We start from the raw sequence: 17,215 nt of genomic DNA on the forward strand, positions 1-17,215 counted from the left end.
TAACTAATAACCAAATAGATCAACTGTTAAATGGGCAAAACTTTTCGGTGTGGCCACTAGAGGGCCCATTGTACATGTCTGATGGCCAACTTTCCACATAAAGGCTTCCCTTAATGTTCTATGTATTCTAGAATTAAAATCTATAAAGCTTTGGTTTCTGTACCTTTCCTTCCCTGAAAATTCCCAATGGTAAATTTTGAACTCTAAAAGGCTAGGTAGGTATACTTTTCACATTAATTTCATAAATTAATCACTGCGTTATCATGCACATGTACTTTTCTGCAAAAGATCATAAAAGATGTAAAAATATTCCTCTCAGTTCCCTGGGAGACATTTTATACCGGGAAATTATTCTTATTCATGCATTGTATTCATTTACAACCAGGCACAGTGAAAATCATTAAGTATTCATAAACCAGACGAGCGATTCCAAACCCAGTATTTGAAAGATGAGCTAGACTTTCTACCATGGCCATATGTCAGCAATCATTTTAAAAAGGGAAGGGTTAAGAATCTTCCTTATTGAAATCCATTGGTTCAAAGCAGTGTCTGCCTTCTGTTACCAGACCTGGTGGGTTTTTTCTCACTTTCAAGATAAGTTATTTATCATGTAATGAGTTTCTTAATATAATCTTCAGAAGAGAAAAACAATTTTTTTTTCTCCCTAACCTTGGCCCTGAGAATTGTAGGTTGCTTTCTTAATGAGCTATTTGCTCACTTTCTATGAAGAAGAGAAAGCATGTTCTGAACCTCATGTTAGATGCTAAGAATAGAAATTATTTTTAAGTTATTTCCCTAAATATGGCTCCAGACCAAATATTACTGACAATGTATATCTTATGTAGGAAGAGACTGTGCATTCACTTCACATAAATTTAAACTCCTGACAGCACAGCTTTAGAAGCAGATTAAAATAAAATCCCTGGGAATAATTTTCCACATTCTCCTCAAGGGGACAATCCAAGTGTCAGGCCAAGGAAATCGCTTATCAACAAAGCAAGAAAGATACAGGAAGGTGAAAAAGCAGATTAAGTAGAAAGGATCTTAGGAAAGTAAAAAAAAGAGACCAATTTAACCTCTCTTTCCAGGAGATAGAATCAAACATTTGAAATAAGTTCACAAATCCCCTTTGGAGACTTGTGTTCTAAAAAGACATTTAAAACAAAGAAAAATGTGCTTTGATTGATTCCTTAACTTCTGGAATCACAAGCATAGCAACCACACAAGTATAGGTGTATAAATAGTTACGGATGGTAATGGAGATGCTTAGTTCTGAATATCATAACAGCATTATTAACAGGCTGGTGCTTTTTATTTTTTTATTTTTTATTTTTATTTTTGGCTGGTGCTTTTTTAAAACGAATCCATAATTAGTAACCATGAAAATCATTGATATGTAGGACTTGAAAAATTTCCTGTTTAAGTGGTATTTACAGATAATAAGATAGCAGGAATTGCCCGTAACAGTACCAAATAGGTCCCGTACTGTAACGTCGGTGGAGAGTCTAACGTCTAGTGGGTGATCTGACTTCATGATTCTCAGAACCGAGTACTGGTTTCTTCATCTCGCTGCCTGTGTTTCCTTTGTACATTCACGTCCGCGCTGCCGCGTCCTAAGTCATTATCCCCAGGCCCCAGGAAATATCACCAGTCACATTCCTGCAAGACTCGTTTACCGTGTCACGCACCTGAGACCTTCTATTGTTTCATATAAGTTTCCTAGGATGGGGGGGGAGGTGGATATAGGGTAACAGAGAATCTCGACTCCCGCTTCCTCCTTCTCCTTCCTGCGTGCGTGAGCTTGGACGAGGACAAACGCCCCCATCCCTCGAAGCGGAGGTGTGGCCGGCGAGCAGGCGAGGGCCCGGCACGTGATGGGCGGGGAGCCCTCGGGATCGGGGTGCGGGCTGCGCCGCCTTTCTCCCCCATTACCCACAAGCCTCCGGGCCCACGGGGCGAGCAGGAAGCGGGCGTGCGGGGCCCCGAGGCCTGCCCGGGAGGCGTCTGAGGAGAACTACCGTCCGGGCCTGGCCCCCAACGGGCTCCGGTCTGAGGCCGCCGGGTGGGACGCGGAGCTCCTCTTTGACAGCGGTCGGGCGGGAGCCAGTCAGGGAGGCACAGATATCTCTGTCTCCCTTCCCCGCCCCCCCCCCCACGCCCCGCTCATTTTTATCAACCGGGCGCCCGTCTACAGGGGGATTTCTAAGGTCTGGGGACGGCCTCGCGGTGTCACCCCGAGGAGTTCCGCCGTCGGGTGACTGACAGACGCTGTTATCTCCTCAAGCATCAGAGAACACGCACGAGCACACTTTGGCCTCACAGGCCCAACCTCCACCCCGTCCTCTAGTTTTGTTTTGTTTTTCACTCGGCCTCCGCATCGCGCCTTCCTGTCTCTCCGCCCGGATCGCCTGCGGTCTCACTTCTCGTCTAGACTCCGCCGGGCGGCTCGCGTTTCTGGCTCCCCCCACCCCCACCCCCGCTCCTCCTCTCCACAGGCTGACGAGCCTCTTCCTCCTTTCGGCCCTTGGCGCTCCCAGCCCCGGACTGCATTTCCCGGCAGCCGCCACGGCCAGCGGCCAATCAGCGGCTGAAGATTTGGCGGCGGCGGCGGGGGCGCCCGGAGAGTTGGGGTTGGGGGGGGCTTTGTGCGAGGCGGCGGCGGCGGGAGCGGGCGGCGGCAGCGGGCGGCCAGGACGGAGGCGGAGGGCGAGGTGGACTGTCCACACTGATCGCCCGCGGAGAGGCGCGCGAGGCCGCGTCGAGCCCCGAGGATCCTGCTGCCCCGGCCCGGCCGCCAGCCACGGGCTGGTCTGTGGGAGGTGCAGCTGCGCGGCGACCCCCATCCCTCCAGCTCCACCGCCCACCCTCCCCCCCGCAGCCTTTCTCCTCTCGCTGCGCGGCCGGCCCCGGCCCGGCCCGGCCGTGGCCCCCTCCTCGGTGCCAGCCGGCCATGGCAGAGGCGTCCGGCGCGGGGGAAATCTAGCCCGGGGATTTCATGAGGCCTAGCTTGGTTCCGCCTCCTCCCGCCGCGGCCCCGGCGGCTGCCCGAGCCCCAGCCCCACTCCGGGCCTCCGTGTCTCTCCTGTGATCGTACTGACACGGCCGGGGGGTTAGAATGGAACAAACTGAAGGTAAAGTGAATGCGCGCGTGTATGTGTGTGAGAGAGAAAGAGTGTGAGGGTGTGTGTGTGTGTTGGAAGGGAGGGCTGAGGAGGGGGCGACCTAGGAATGGGACCCGGATCGGGAGAAAAACCTTAGCAGGGATGGGAGGACCACTGGGTGGCCCGGAAGGGCTCGAGGCGGGTCTGGAAGGATGGGGCAGGGTGAGGGTGTGGAGGGGATTGGGAGGTAGGGACTGGGATGAGGGATGGAGTCGCGCTGAGCTGAGAATTGGGAGTAGAGGTGGGATGGGGGCGGGGATAAAGATGAAACGGGGGAGAGGGCAGGGAGCGAGGAAAAGAGTTGGGTTCGGAGATGGGAGACCTGGGCGGACTGAGAAATAGGCAGGTTTGGGGGTGGAGTGTGTGAACTGGTGGAGAGTCTAGGGGAAGGAGAAGGAATGTGATGGAGAGACGAGGCCCCAAGGGAGCTATGAGGGAATGGAAGTGGAGGAAAAGGTGGATTAGAAAAAAGGGATAAGAAGTGATTGAGACAGGATGCAATCGGAAGATAGGAAATAGACTCAGGAAACCGGGAAACCCAGGATTGGGCTCGGGAAGGAAATGAACTGAATGTTGACAAGGGGTGAGAACTACGGACCAAGCGTCACAGAGTGGGAGGAAAAGAAGGGGCAGGGGGATTGCTGGAGTGTTAGGAAGGGAAAGCCTTTTGTTCCTATATTTGTGTATTCTGTGCGTTTTCTTTCAAGGCTCGAGAATGGAGAAGCTAGTGGTTATGGTGTTGTGAAATGGAGAGGTGTGGGTTTTACTGCTTTGAGGGAGGAGGAGGTGTGTTCCTGTAATGGTAGCAAGACAGGGAGAGCCATGGCCATAATTTGATGGTTTTGGTGAGGGAGTGAAGACTATTCAGATTTAAAGGGGGCAGGGGCAGCCATGTTTGCTGCCAGGCACTGCAGTGTAAATAAATTCCTTCTTGTCTCCGACATCAGTAGGATTCTAGAAGGGGCCAGTCCGGATTTTTAACCCCCCTTCTTTCTATTCATGAACTCTTCCCATACATCTTGGGGTCATATAAAATTATTCATAACCACCAAAGGAGGTAGTAATGTTTTCCATCTTGTGTGTTTCGCTGCTTTCTCCCACCTCTTTTCCCTCTTCCTGCTGGTTGCGAACACGGCATGCTAATGAGCTGCAGTGTAAAATTTAACCCTTTTAATAAAGTTAAAAGTATATTTCATACTGGGTGAAGGAATCATAACTAGTCTATTTCAAGCATGATCATGAAAAGTCTTTTAAATATTGGAAATGCATTTGTTTCAGAAGCTTCCGAAGCAGTCATCGTGTTTTCTGCAATTCTTTGAGTAAACAAGGAAATTGCCTGGGTTGTTTTACTTGGGCTTGTGCTCTTGGCAAAACACTGTGGGGGATAAGAGGGGATTGGAAGGTCTCTTGTGGTAGAGTATCTACTTTCTATAGTTCGAGTGTTGGAAAATTAGAAATGTGTGTATTTTAAAAAGGTTTTTCTGATAGCTCTTGCTTATAGAGGATGGGTGTGTTAAATGTTTTCTTTTTTAAAATAAACCCTCCTCCATCCCTTCCCTTAGCTTCCATACAGTTGCTCAATACAGTCTCCAAATGTCAGTTCAGCACAGTGCAATGATCTGTGAAGCAGGCATGCAGATCTCAGAGCATCATTCAGGTGCCAGGTTTTTTTGGTGGGAACTTCAGATCACACTCTCCAGGAAAGCACCAGTAACTAATGTATTCAACTAAAGCAACAGTAATCTAATGTATTCAAATGTATCTACTTGTGTGATTTGAAAATAGTTACTATTCTAAAGGTTTAAATACTAACAAATTTAGATAAACTAAGTGGAGCCTGGTTTATTTTCATACTGAAAAGGATTAAATATGTGAGTGACCTTTTGTTTTTGCTATATTATTGTAATTGGGGGAATCCAAACTTTAATCCATCATATTGACATTGAAATTGTTCTCTAATACCAGTAAGGCCTGTTAAAATTTTAACGATGGACTCAAACCAGGTGTACTACATTTTGACTTAATCTTAGTGCATTATCCTTTCAAGTTGTTAAATAGAATTTTAAGATATGTTCTTGGTCTTTTGGAAAAATTAAATAGAATATTATAGAGTGTTACTCTGGGAGAGCACTTTCAGAAGAGGGGTTAGATTTACAGCTTGGACTGTTTTTGATTTGATAATATTCAGCCTGAATTTTTAAAGAATCTTATGAGGAAAAGCTACTCTCAAAAAAACTGTTCAATATGCTTTTTTGGGGGAATTTCTTTATATGGTGGTTTCATTTTTATATCTCCTGCTTGATTGACATGTTATTTGTAGTTAATTTGTAAATGAACTAACAGTGCCATACATTTTTAGGAATATGAGAGACTGTTGTGTATTAAAATAAGAAAAGATTCTTGGAAGCTTGCATTACTTAAAAAAAAAGTACTCCTATAAATTTAGCCTTTTGTAAAGATTCAGAATTTTGTAAAGAGAAAGGTGCCCTGCCCAGCTCCCCTGAGTATTCTGGTTCCTTGGCTAGGGAGTCATATAATGAGGAAGGCTACTCCTGGATAGATGATTCTTAATTAAAATCCAGACTTTGCTCTTATTACCATTTCCATCATTAACTCACCTGCAGCCTGAGATAGCTTTTTTTTTTTTTTTTTTACTTTAAGTTAATAGATATGTGATTTCTTAGACTGATCAGATTGAATGAGTTTTGGGTAAAGGAAATTGGTTGCCTTGAGGTTGGTCATGCTTGAATGAATTGTCAAAGTCCTCAGTCAGTTGTCTAAGTATCCAGAAACTGGGTATTCAGTTTCTGGAGTTCATAATAATAACACTATTAATAGCTGCTGATAGTTGTTGTCCTCTAAACATGTGCTGGGCTAAGTGACTTTTGTGTATGATTTCCTTCTATCCTTTCAACAGTTGTGTGGGGTTAGTACTGTTAACTCCTTTTTATAGGTGGGGAAATTGAGCTAAATAACTTAAATAAGACACAGATAATAAAGAATAAAACCAGTATATGAACCTAGGTTCTTTTCTAATTATAAAACCCAAATCAGAAGACCTTTACTTTTACTCTCTTTTGAAAATTCATAAAAATAATACATGTTCAGTATTTAAATTTTTTCAAATACTAAGAAAGACTGAGAGATTTTTTAAAAGTTAGCACTCCATTCTCCACAATAACCATTTTGAGGTTTCTTGTGTGTCCTCCTAGAAAATTCCTGTACATATGTATATACGTTTGTCTTAAAATGCATAAAATTGGATCACACTATTCGCATTTTGCTTTTTTTGTTTTAATAGACTACCTGGGACATCCTTGTAAACCAGCACACATGGACCTACAGCTTTCTTTTTTTTTTTTAAGGGTCATATAGTATTCCATTATTTGGAATAGAACGTTAAGTTGTTAACAAGTTTTTGCTGTTGTTTAAGTAGTATAGCAGATCCTGAATTAAGTCCCTGACAGCCTCTTTATATAGAAGAGATATAGTCCAACTACTTTATTTTACAAGAGAAATCACTGAGACCATAAAGTTAAGTCCAAGGCTTTGGTAAGAAACCTGTTTCCTGACTCTTTATCCCAGGGGTCCCCAACCTCAGAGATCTAATGCCTGATGACTGAGGTGGAGCTGAAGTAATAATAATAGAAATAAAGTGTGCAATAAATGTAATGCTCTTGAATCATCCTGAAACCATCCCCTCCATCCTGGTCTCTAGAAAAAATTATCTTTCACGAAACTGGTCCTTGGTGCCAAAAAAGTTGGGGACCGCTGCTTTATACCACATCACGTTACTTCATTATTGTGAATGTACTTGTGCTTTCTGTCAAAGCTCAAGGTGAGGGGGAATATTCAAGGTTAGGCATGGTTAGTATAGTGAGCGCAAGAGGCTTAACTTGCAGTGAGATCGTCTTCTCTTTTTTTCCATACTTTGTTCACCATGCCGTACATATATCATATACACAAAATATTTTTACATGCATAAGTGAGTCTTGCCCAGGTATCTTGAATTTTGTGTTTTGAGTAATCAAGTAGTTTTGGCAGAATTGTTCCTGTTTTAATTAAATTATCAATGAAGTTTAAAAAAAGAAAAAAGAGGTCCAGCTTGGTCCTGGAAAAGAATTTCGAAAGAAGATTGAGACAGTAGTAAGTTTGTTAAATGAGGTAAAAGCACCTAATTGAAGACAAGTTCTTTTTTTTTTTTAATCATAGGCACCATTGATTATTTTAAATTATTTTTTTACTATAAGAAGAAAATTCATAACCATGGATTATTCATTGAGTTCTTTTAAAACAAAATCTGTTTTAAACACTTAGAAAGTTAAAATCATTAGAGCTTTAGGAAGGTTTAGAATTTGATATCCATAAAATCTGTTTTTGATGCAATGCTGTTTTTAGTTTTACTTTTAAAAAAAGTCTATTATATGTTGAAAGAGCAGCTGATTTATTCATTTGTTAATAAACATGTCCAGCATTAGAGTTTTTAAATGAATGGTGAATTTTACTTCTGCAGGCTAATCTTTTAACAAATATAAATATAGATAAATTTAAGGAATTGATTATACTATGACTACCTAACACTTTTTTAAATACTCAGAGGGTTTTTGTTTCGTTTTTATTGTTGACCTTAATAAGGACTTAATAAGTATTTTTAAACACTTCTGTGTTACCTTGTGCTCATACATGACAATAAGGGAAAAGGCATATTTAAGATTTTATGATTTAGAGAATGTTCAATTTTTACTAAACGGATGTGTGTCCTTACTTCTAGGGCGCATCTGCCTGTTGACAGATTTTGGATTTGAAAAGCTCTTTGATAAATGGTTTTTGGCTTATTTTTAAATTTTATCAATAGAGGTGAATCTGTGTTATCACTGAATGATCTACAATGAGAACCCTTTCTACTAGGTTCCCTTTTTCACCTAGGTTTAGAATTATATTGAGAGGAAAGTGAGTAGGAAAATGAAAAAAATTTTACTTTCATATAGTTTCCTTTTAACGATGTATGAATATGAATATTACGGTCTACTAATCCTTTGCTTTTACATGACACCTTCTGAGATATTTGATAGAATTGTTATTTAGTCACTTAGTTGTGTCCCACTCTTTTTCGACCCCAGCGACTGTAGCCCGCCAGACTCCTCTGCCCAAGAGATTCTCCAGGCAAGAATACTGGAGTGGGTTGCCATTTCCTCATCCAGGAGATCTTCTTGACCCAGGGGTCAAACCCGCATCTCCACAGTCTCCTGCATTACAGCTGGATTCTTTACCTCTGAGCCACTGGGGAAGCCTGTTTGATAGAATTCCAGCACAATAACGTGTGTGTGTGTGTGTGAAGTTGGAAAGCCCAAGGATTATTTAACTCAATTTAAATAAGTAGGTATTTTAAATTAAAGAAATATGTGGCTTCCTTGGATTTTGTGGGTGAAACAAAATTTAGTTTATCAAATTGATTTGAGATAACAAAGATTAGGAGGTCTCATGTGGAGGCTTGCCTACTGGCATTTTGGCCTTAGGCAAGATGGTATTGTGTCTGGTCTGTGGAGTCATAAGAAAGTGATACACAAAAAACAAACAAAACCTTAAAAGCCCTCTTTAAAGACTTTTTAAGTTGTAAAATGTGACATATATATAAAAAAAGCATAAAACCTAAATGTACAGTATAAACAAACAGTTAGAAAGCGGACATCATGGAGTCATCTCCCAGGTAGTAAGTCCTTTTAAGAAAAGCTGCAAAGACAGCCTCATTGGTTTAAGTGATAGTGTTGTAGTGGTAGTTGGTCTTGAGGAATAATGGTGTGCTGAAAACTAAGCGGAAAAATGAATAACCACGAGGGAGGGGTCAACACTCAGTAAAAACTGAATCACCAGTTTTTGTTGTTATCAAAGTGTTACCTAGACAATTTAAAAAAAAATTTCCTAACATTTGGTGTAGTCATTTAGTGATTTGAAATCTTGGTGCTTTACTAATGAATGTGGAAAAAAATAGTGCTGAATCCTACAACAATCATGCTGTGTTACACAAAGTTGTTTCTTCAGAGTTTGTCTCCGTTACACTTTTTGGTCAGATTCAGTGACTACTGGTTTTAGATTTATGTGCAAACTCTTAATGGCTTTTACTTCAAAAATGTCAGATTTGCCTGTACCAATAATCTCCTAACTTAAGTATCTTATTTACAAAAACTAGTTTGATTCTCTTGCTTTCACATTAATGTAACCATGAGGAAAAGTATTAACCTGAGAAGCAGTCAGCAGTGGCAACCTATGTGACTCTTCATCCGTGGTGCGTCTTGGGTTTTACCCTCACTGCATCTTGGCTGCTGCTGCTGCTAAGTCGCTTCAGTTGTGTCCAACTCTGTGCGACCCCATAGACGGAAGCCCACCAGGCAAGAACACCGAAATAGGTTGCCGGTGAACCTAATTTCTTTCTTAACTGGAGAAACCTATTTTAATATGCACCCCTCGATTTCTAGACCATTTTCTTATAGATATGGGAAGGTTAAATGTTGGCTTTAGGGGATTTTTTTTTTTTTAAGATATTTATTGTATTTGGCTGCACCAGGTCTTAGTTGCATCATGCAGGGTCTAGTTCCCTGACCAGGGATCGAACCTGGCCCCCTGCATTGGGAGTGCAGAGTCTTAGCCACTGGACTGCCAGGGAAGTCTCTGGAGGATTTTGATAGCAGAAAAAAATTGAATTTTTTTCCTCTCTGACTACCTGATGAACACAGTCTCTTTGAGTAAAATTCTCCAACGTGGACTTTGTGAAGGACATTTTTATAAATGACAAAGGACATCTGCATACATAAAGCCTTTTCCTGGCTTTTGTAATTGTGTTACTTTAAGCCCTCTGTGTTTCTCATGATCTCTTCAGGATCCAAGTACATCGAAATTTGGTGAAAGTTTGACTGTGGTTAAGAAGCTTCTTATTATGCTTTACCTAGAATTCAAATAGAATGTTGTTCTTCTTTATGTTGGGTGAACGTTAAATACATGCCTAGCTAATTTTTCCTCCTGCAAGAATGAGAAATGTTTATTTTAAATCTTGAAATGAGTATATATGTTGTTTTCCTAGAAATGGAAACAAACATGATTTGATATGATAGTTTTTAAACCTAAATTAGGTAATTTGGTTTTGTGTTAAGTAGAGTTAATATGCTTTTGGTCGTCTCATGTTTTCTATGTTATCACCTGTACATGTAAGCCTTGATCATTAGAATTTATTTTATTGTGTGATGGAATTAGGGTATTGAGGTTAAGGCATTAATTAAAGAATTATACCTTTATGCCTATAGGTCTACATAGGTAGCACCGCAAAGAAATGCTGATAGCCCTATTAATTTTTAATTTTTAATGGAAAATTGTCCTTTCCAAAGTGGCTGCTAGTTTAAAAACATTTATTATGTTTAAATTATGTAAATCTTATTTATTATAGAGAAATTGAAACCTGCAGTAAGATAAAAAGACTATAATCCCCTGAAATCTTACCAACTGCAAATAGCTGCAGTTAACATTTTATTCTGTATTCTTCCAGTGTCTTTCCTATGCATATTTTTTTAAAAACAAATTGTAATGGTACACAATATCATTTTATAACCTTTATTGTGAAATAAATTTTCTTGAGAATGTGATTTTTTTAACTTGATATATATATAATTTAATTGTATGTATGTGGCATATCTGTTTATCATTATTCTATTAATGGTATTATAGGCAGTTTGCAGTTTTTAGATAGATATTGTAATTTGATGAACATTCTTACATATTAAAAAATTGTATGACTGTGATTTCATTACAATAAATGTACAATTAACAAAGTTTTCTTAATAACATTTTTGTTGAAAAATAATTCACATACTATATAATTCAGCCATTTAAAATGTACAGTGTAATGTTTTTAGTATATTCACAGAATTGTTCAGCTGTTACCACAGTCAATTTTAGAACATTTCCAGCAAGGTTCGAACAAATTTAAACTCCCAGCAATATCATAGAGGCCTTGTTTTTTAAAAATTGCATTTATTTGTGATTTTTAAAAGTGTAAGTATAGAAGGACACAGCAGCTTGTGTGGTACAGTTTTTTCCTTTATAATTCCTAGCATTTGGTTTTGAAAAATTTTATTTCTACCTTTATTAAGATATAACTGATGCATACTTTGTGTATGCAGTGAGTTAAAACTCACCCATGAAAACAAGATGCTCATATTCCTATGTTAAAAGAAACATGACATAAAATATGTGGTATATTTTTTGAATTATAAAATCATCTTTCTGTTCTGTTCAAGATGCCTTTAATGAAGCAGTGTTGTATATGGTTTTAAAATACCTTTCTTTTCATTCAAATTTTATTTAGAAACACCTTTTTTTAAGAAACTGTCTATGGAAAGTATGCTATACCTATGTAATCAACTGTAGCAGACTTGTTATCATATAGAAAGTATGGCTTTGTTTTTATTGAGAGACTTGCTTTGCTCTGACTGACCTTCACCCTGAAAGTTGTTCTGTTTGCTTTGAGCCATTTAACAAAACATCCTTTAAAAAAAAAAAAAAAACTCAGCAGGCAGTGGAGTATAGGGCAAGAGTCAAGGAGAACTCAGTTCTTATCCCCGCCATACCTCTTACCACTGGGGCTCAGTATTTTCTTACCTCTAAAGTAGAGATGAAAAAATGACTACTTTTTGAAATTATAGGGATCCAAACTAGAAGTGCTAGAGAGTACCTAGAACTAGACCCGGAACGTAGCTGATAATAAATGTTTTTTTAAATATGAGAAAAATAACATGCAAGATGAACTAGTCTTTAGTCAGATGTTTCTTGGGTGAAGATGTGAACTCAGTTGGCCTAAATGCACTTCCATAGACGTTAAAGGTTGAATGGTAATTAGTGCTTGAGCCAATCTTTGCATGGGTTATATGGGTGTTTCTCAGTTGGTAAAGAGAATTCATGCTGGTGCAAGTATAAACATGAAGTTAACTTTCCAGTCGAAATTTACTTCCACTGTTGTTATTACAACAGCTTGATGGCTGTAGCTTCACCAGCACTTCGTGTTCTGATGAAGCAAATAAGTGATAATGTAAAATTTGAATATATGGTATAAAGTCCCTTATGTTTTCTTCATTGTTTATTTTAAAGGTGAAATGTTGAATGCAGTTGAACCTAAAATACTAAAGTGATGAACCAAATGAAAAAAACACTGGTCTTTATAGAAAAGATAAACTTAGTAAATTATCATTTTAGATGTTATGGTAAATTGCTTAGTACTTTAAAAACTACAATATCATTTCTGTGATACATTGCCTTGCTATGGTAAAAGAAGGTAAAATTTGAACAATCTCAAACCAATTTACTGTAATTAAACATTTTGCCAGGGAAAGAGGAAGGAAACTATGTAGATGAACTTGTTAGTTTACTAGACTTCATAGTAAGTAGAACAAGATGACGGATGTAAGTCACATAGTCTGTCATAATTTTCACTGTGAGCTAGTCTCCTTGACGTAAGGGATTGGAAAATAATTTAATGTGAATTTTCTTTCAGTGGTTGCCATATCTGTTGTTACCCAATGTGGTCAAGAACAAAGTGAGGATGGCGAGGTTAAACCAAATAGATAAGGGAAATTGGGTGTTTTGTATTGGTGCAAGGAAGTTCAATAGTAATGTGGTTTAGTCAGGAAAAAATAAGAACTACAAAGCAACCTAAAATGTTGTGTAACTTAATGGAATAGTAACTTAATAGTCAAGTGAAAATTGTATGACTGTATTTAGTGATGGTTCTCCTGGTTAAATGAAATTATAGAGTGGGGTTTTGGGGTTTTTTTTGTTTTTGTATTTCATTCACTAATTGTGTTTAATTTCACATACTTTGCTCCCTTATACAGGATATTTTAATGTCCTTGACCGTCATCTTTCTCTTAACATATGTTTACTGGAAAATTATTAAGTGAAAATTTTAGAGTATATTTGAGGTGATGACACTGGAGTTACACAGATTACGGAGTTGTTATGTTTAAAACAATTATGTTTTGAAAATAATGTTGCTGCATGGAGCTCTGCTCAGTGTTCTGCGGCAGCTTGGGTGGAACGAGAGTTAGGGGGAGGATGGACATATGTATGTGTATGGCTGAGTCCCTTCACAGTTCACCTGAAACTGTCACAGCATTGTTTGTTAATCGGCTACACCCTACTACAAGAGCGAAAGTTTTTAAAAAAATAGTGTTTCTCTATTGCTAGTGGTATACACTCAGAAAAATTAAAAATGATAAGGAAAAGTGCCATTTCTCTAACACACTTTGATCCCTTACTTAGTGAATTTTGTAGAAAGAAATATGGTGATCATGCTTTACCCTTAAAATCTTATTTTTGTAAATAGGTATTGGTTGTGAATTCAGTGTAATTGTTTGCTATTGCAAATAATTAACACCTTTAAATAACATCAATAGGGTAGGTAAGACAATAAAGTTAATTTTTAAAATCACATATGTTCTTGTCAGCATGCATATCTAAACCATACATTTATGTGTTGGTGACTGGGAGGAATCATAGTTTGTTTTCACCTTGTTTGGGGTCATTTCAGGTGATCTGGATCACCTCATTTAACCTTTATTATGGGCTGTAAACAGAAGTCCTAATATGTTGTATGTCTTTGGAATTCATGAAGCCAAGCCAGAGAGGTAGAATCACAACGAAAACCGAAGGCTCACGACTTCAAGGCCAAAGTCAGAGCACATTTTCCCTTGTCCCTGATTTATCTTACGACCCACTCCAGTACTCTTGCCTGGAAAATTCCATGGATGGAGGAGCCTGGTAGGCTACAGTCCATGGGGTCACAAAGAGTCGGACATGACTGAGTGACTTCACTTCACTTCTTCATTGTGGCATGCGGGTCTGATTGCTCAGTTTCCTTGTATGTGCTTTCTGTCGAGCTTTAGAGTATTGTTCACCAGTTTCTTGAAAAAAATGTATTATCACCCTTATGTTTATAAGCTTTTTTTGGATGTTTGTGTTTGGGTCAAATTGGACAAATGATTTACATCCGCACTGACCAGTAGCGTTTTCTGCAGAGATGGAAATGCCCTGTCTCTGGCTGTCCGGGACAGTGGCCACTTGCCACTGTGGATTTTGAGCACTTGAAATGTGGCTAATGTACTTGAGAACTAAATTTTTAATTTTATGTCATTTAAAATTAATCACATGTGAGTAGCCCAGATTTAGGTATTCTTGAAGGGAAGGAATTAAATAGAAGTGGACATCTTCACCTTTTTTGCCCTTGTGGTTATGGTATATTGTGTTTTTGTGTGGTTAGATTTTAAAATCTCATTTTTTCAAATACTCATTATTTTAGATAGTAAATAAATCCATTCACAGGAAACAGCTTAGTTATTTGATTATTATTTTAAACCATACAGATGTTAAGTATTTAAAAATTTTAAGTAAAACAATTTAAAATATAAAAGTCTTTTTAAAAACTTTTGATTGTTGCAGTTATATACGGATTGTGTACAACTGATCAACAAAATGGTTTCATTTCAGTATTTTTTTGGCGTCATTATGGTTAAATAATGTTGAAGTCTTAAACTTTTTATATTATGTGGAATAAATGACTATAAACTTATTGAAATCTTTTTACTATAGCCTCGAAAGCCTTTGAGACAAAGAAAACTTGAAAGAAAATAAAAGATATGGCTGGTAATCACTTCTTCACATGTCTTCCTCCAGTCTTTCTATATGACTAATTCCTGGTTTGGATTCTACTAATCCTTTTGATAACAATCCAGGAGTTACTGTATCCTGCAGTCACTGTATCCTGTTTTATAGTATTGATAGCTTATCATCATCTGAAATTTTCATGCTTCTTTAAGTTCCATGAGACTAGGATCATATTTCCTTTGATTTCCCAGGACCTAGAACAGGGCCTGGTACGTAGTTGATGTTCAGTAATGAACCATGTCACAAACAAAAGGAGAAAAAGACTGTGTGGAATTAGATACATTAGTATATCTGGAATAAGATGCCACTTGAGTTCGGGAATAGGCAGGATGAGGCTCAGCTTTTGATTCTCTTGGTGGTGTTGGAGTGAGCAATTTATGGGATTAGTTTAGAATGATTTTGTATAGAAGCATTTCTGTGGGAACTCTTGTTTTAAAAACAAACTTTTGTCCAGGCATACACATATGTACTATGTAAATTGTCTCCACATAAAACATACAATTGACAAAATGGAAAAAAAAGTGAGAAAATATTTCCATGGTCGGTTTTTGAGTATTCAGCCTTGTTTCCTAACCTCTTAGAGATTAAGGGATTTACTTGAAATCACTTATTTGTTTGCCATTGGTCAGAACAGACAGAGCTGCCAAACTCTGGTTTTCCAGTGTGGTGTTTTGACTTACCATCTTTGAATGGACATCACTGCGCAGCAGACATGGGCCCTTTACCTGATAAAAGCTCTGTTTGATAGTGGTTTGAGTTATCTGTGGGTAATCAGAGATCAAATGTCTCTTCCAGTAAATTGGGTGATTTAAGTTCTGATCTTTAAATGCCAGCATGGTAAGTGTGAAAAGGATGTTATTTTTGCGAATCTGTTCCTGTACATAGGCTTAAATAGTTAATGTTTTGAAATGTGAATGAAAGTCTTTTTATTTAGGCAACGTATACATTATTCACCTTTACCAAATAAACTTCCCGTGAGAGGTTGTTCATTAGACAAAATGTTGGCTTGGTAGAGTTCTTTTGGATGGCTGCGAGGGGGCTTTTCTTTATTAACCGCGGCTATTACATGTTTAACAGACTTTTTAAAAATGGCTCTTACCGTAGTGCTCTCTTTACTACTGCAAGTTTTCTCCATACCCATCACATAATTTTGTGAAAATCAACCACCAATTCCAGTGTGGTCTGGAGACTTTGGTTGTCTGAAATTGAAAGGTACAGTATTTTAGTAATGAAAGGATCCATAACATTATCATGTTGTGCATGATGATGGCTTTACTGCCTTTTCGTTTTCTGTGTCTCTGACTAGGACTAGGATTAGGACGAAAGTGAAATCCAGAGCATAGACAGCGGCAGTGGTTGTGGTAACAAAATGGGAAGAAATCCTTTCCTTCCCTTCCTCATTGTGAAAGGTGGCAGCGACACCTTCTTAGCAATTAAAATCTAATGCTTCTCCTGGCTGTCTAGGGGTAGGTTGTAGGTCACATTAGCATCTTTGTATCCATAGATAGGACTATTCGTGTTGTGGTGGGCTAAAACCTTTGCAAGTGACATTTCTGTTTCGTGTTCCCCAAATCTTAGGTTAAGGAATCTAAGGGAATTTTGCTTCTCCCTACCTATTTTGTAGTAGAACTAATAAAGACAAAGGGAGTGTTTAGAAATGCTGTCAGAGAAGACACTACATTAGTTTCCTGTTGACTCACTAACAAATGTTGTCAAACTTAGCGGCTTAAACACAACAAAATTTAAAGCAGTACACATTTATTATCTTATCGTTCTGGGTGTTGGAAGGCCTCTGTGGGTCTCTTGGGGCTAAGATCAAGGTATGAGCAGGACTGCGTTCCTCCCGGTGGTTCTTGAGGAGACTCTCCCTGCCTTTTCCACCTTCTAGAGGCGCCTGTGTTCCCTGGCCCACAGTCCCCTTCCTCTTATTTTCCATGCCAGAGCAGAGCGTCTTCAAACCTCTCTCTGACTCTTCTCCATCCTCTTTTCACTTGTAAGGATCCTAGGCACTACCCTGGGCCCATGTGAATAGTCCAGGATAATCTCTCCATTGTCAAATCCTTGACTTCATCACAACTGCAAAGTCCTTTTTTTTGCCACATCAGGTAGCATGTTCACAGGTTCTGGGGATTAGGATGTGGGCGTTTGGTTGGGGAGTCCTTATTCTCTCCATCACAGCTTCTATGCAAGTTGAAGATGCAGCCTTTGTTAATGGTAGGGATGTTTCCTGAAGCAGTAATGGTTGTCTTTCTGAATCAATACGGGTGTGACAGAAAAGTGGTTCCATGGTTGCTGACAGTATAGCATGTGGCAAGACCACCTGCTTTGACTCCTGTCTCTGCCCTTATTTC

General features: G+C 39.1%; 1 protein-coding gene and 1 non-coding gene across 5 annotated transcripts in view; one reads left to right on the forward strand and one right to left on the reverse strand.

Annotated features, from left to right (window-relative positions):
* Positions 2,637 to 17,215, forward strand: part of WHSC1L1 (Wolf-Hirschhorn syndrome candidate 1-like 1) — a 103,718-nt gene continuing 89,139 nt past the window's right edge. For 2 of the 4 annotated variants that reach the window (XM_018041786.1, XM_018041788.1), the window contains exon 1: positions 3,048 to 3,131. The gene's annotated coding sequence lies outside the window, so the exon portion shown is untranslated. Of the gene's footprint in view, positions 3,132 to 17,215 lie in introns of all 4 variants that reach the window. The other 2 variants (XM_005698833.3, XM_018041787.1) reach the window with 2 other exon arrangements.
* TRNAG-CCC lies at positions 9,751 to 9,822 on the reverse strand. Its single transcript has one exon. It is a non-coding gene; the product is annotated as a tRNA-Gly (tRNA).

Source organism: Capra hircus, chromosome 27 (assembly GCF_001704415.2).
Source record: "Capra hircus breed San Clemente chromosome 27, ASM170441v1, whole genome shotgun sequence".
Classification (NCBI taxonomy): domain Eukaryota; kingdom Metazoa; phylum Chordata; class Mammalia; order Artiodactyla; family Bovidae; genus Capra; species Capra hircus.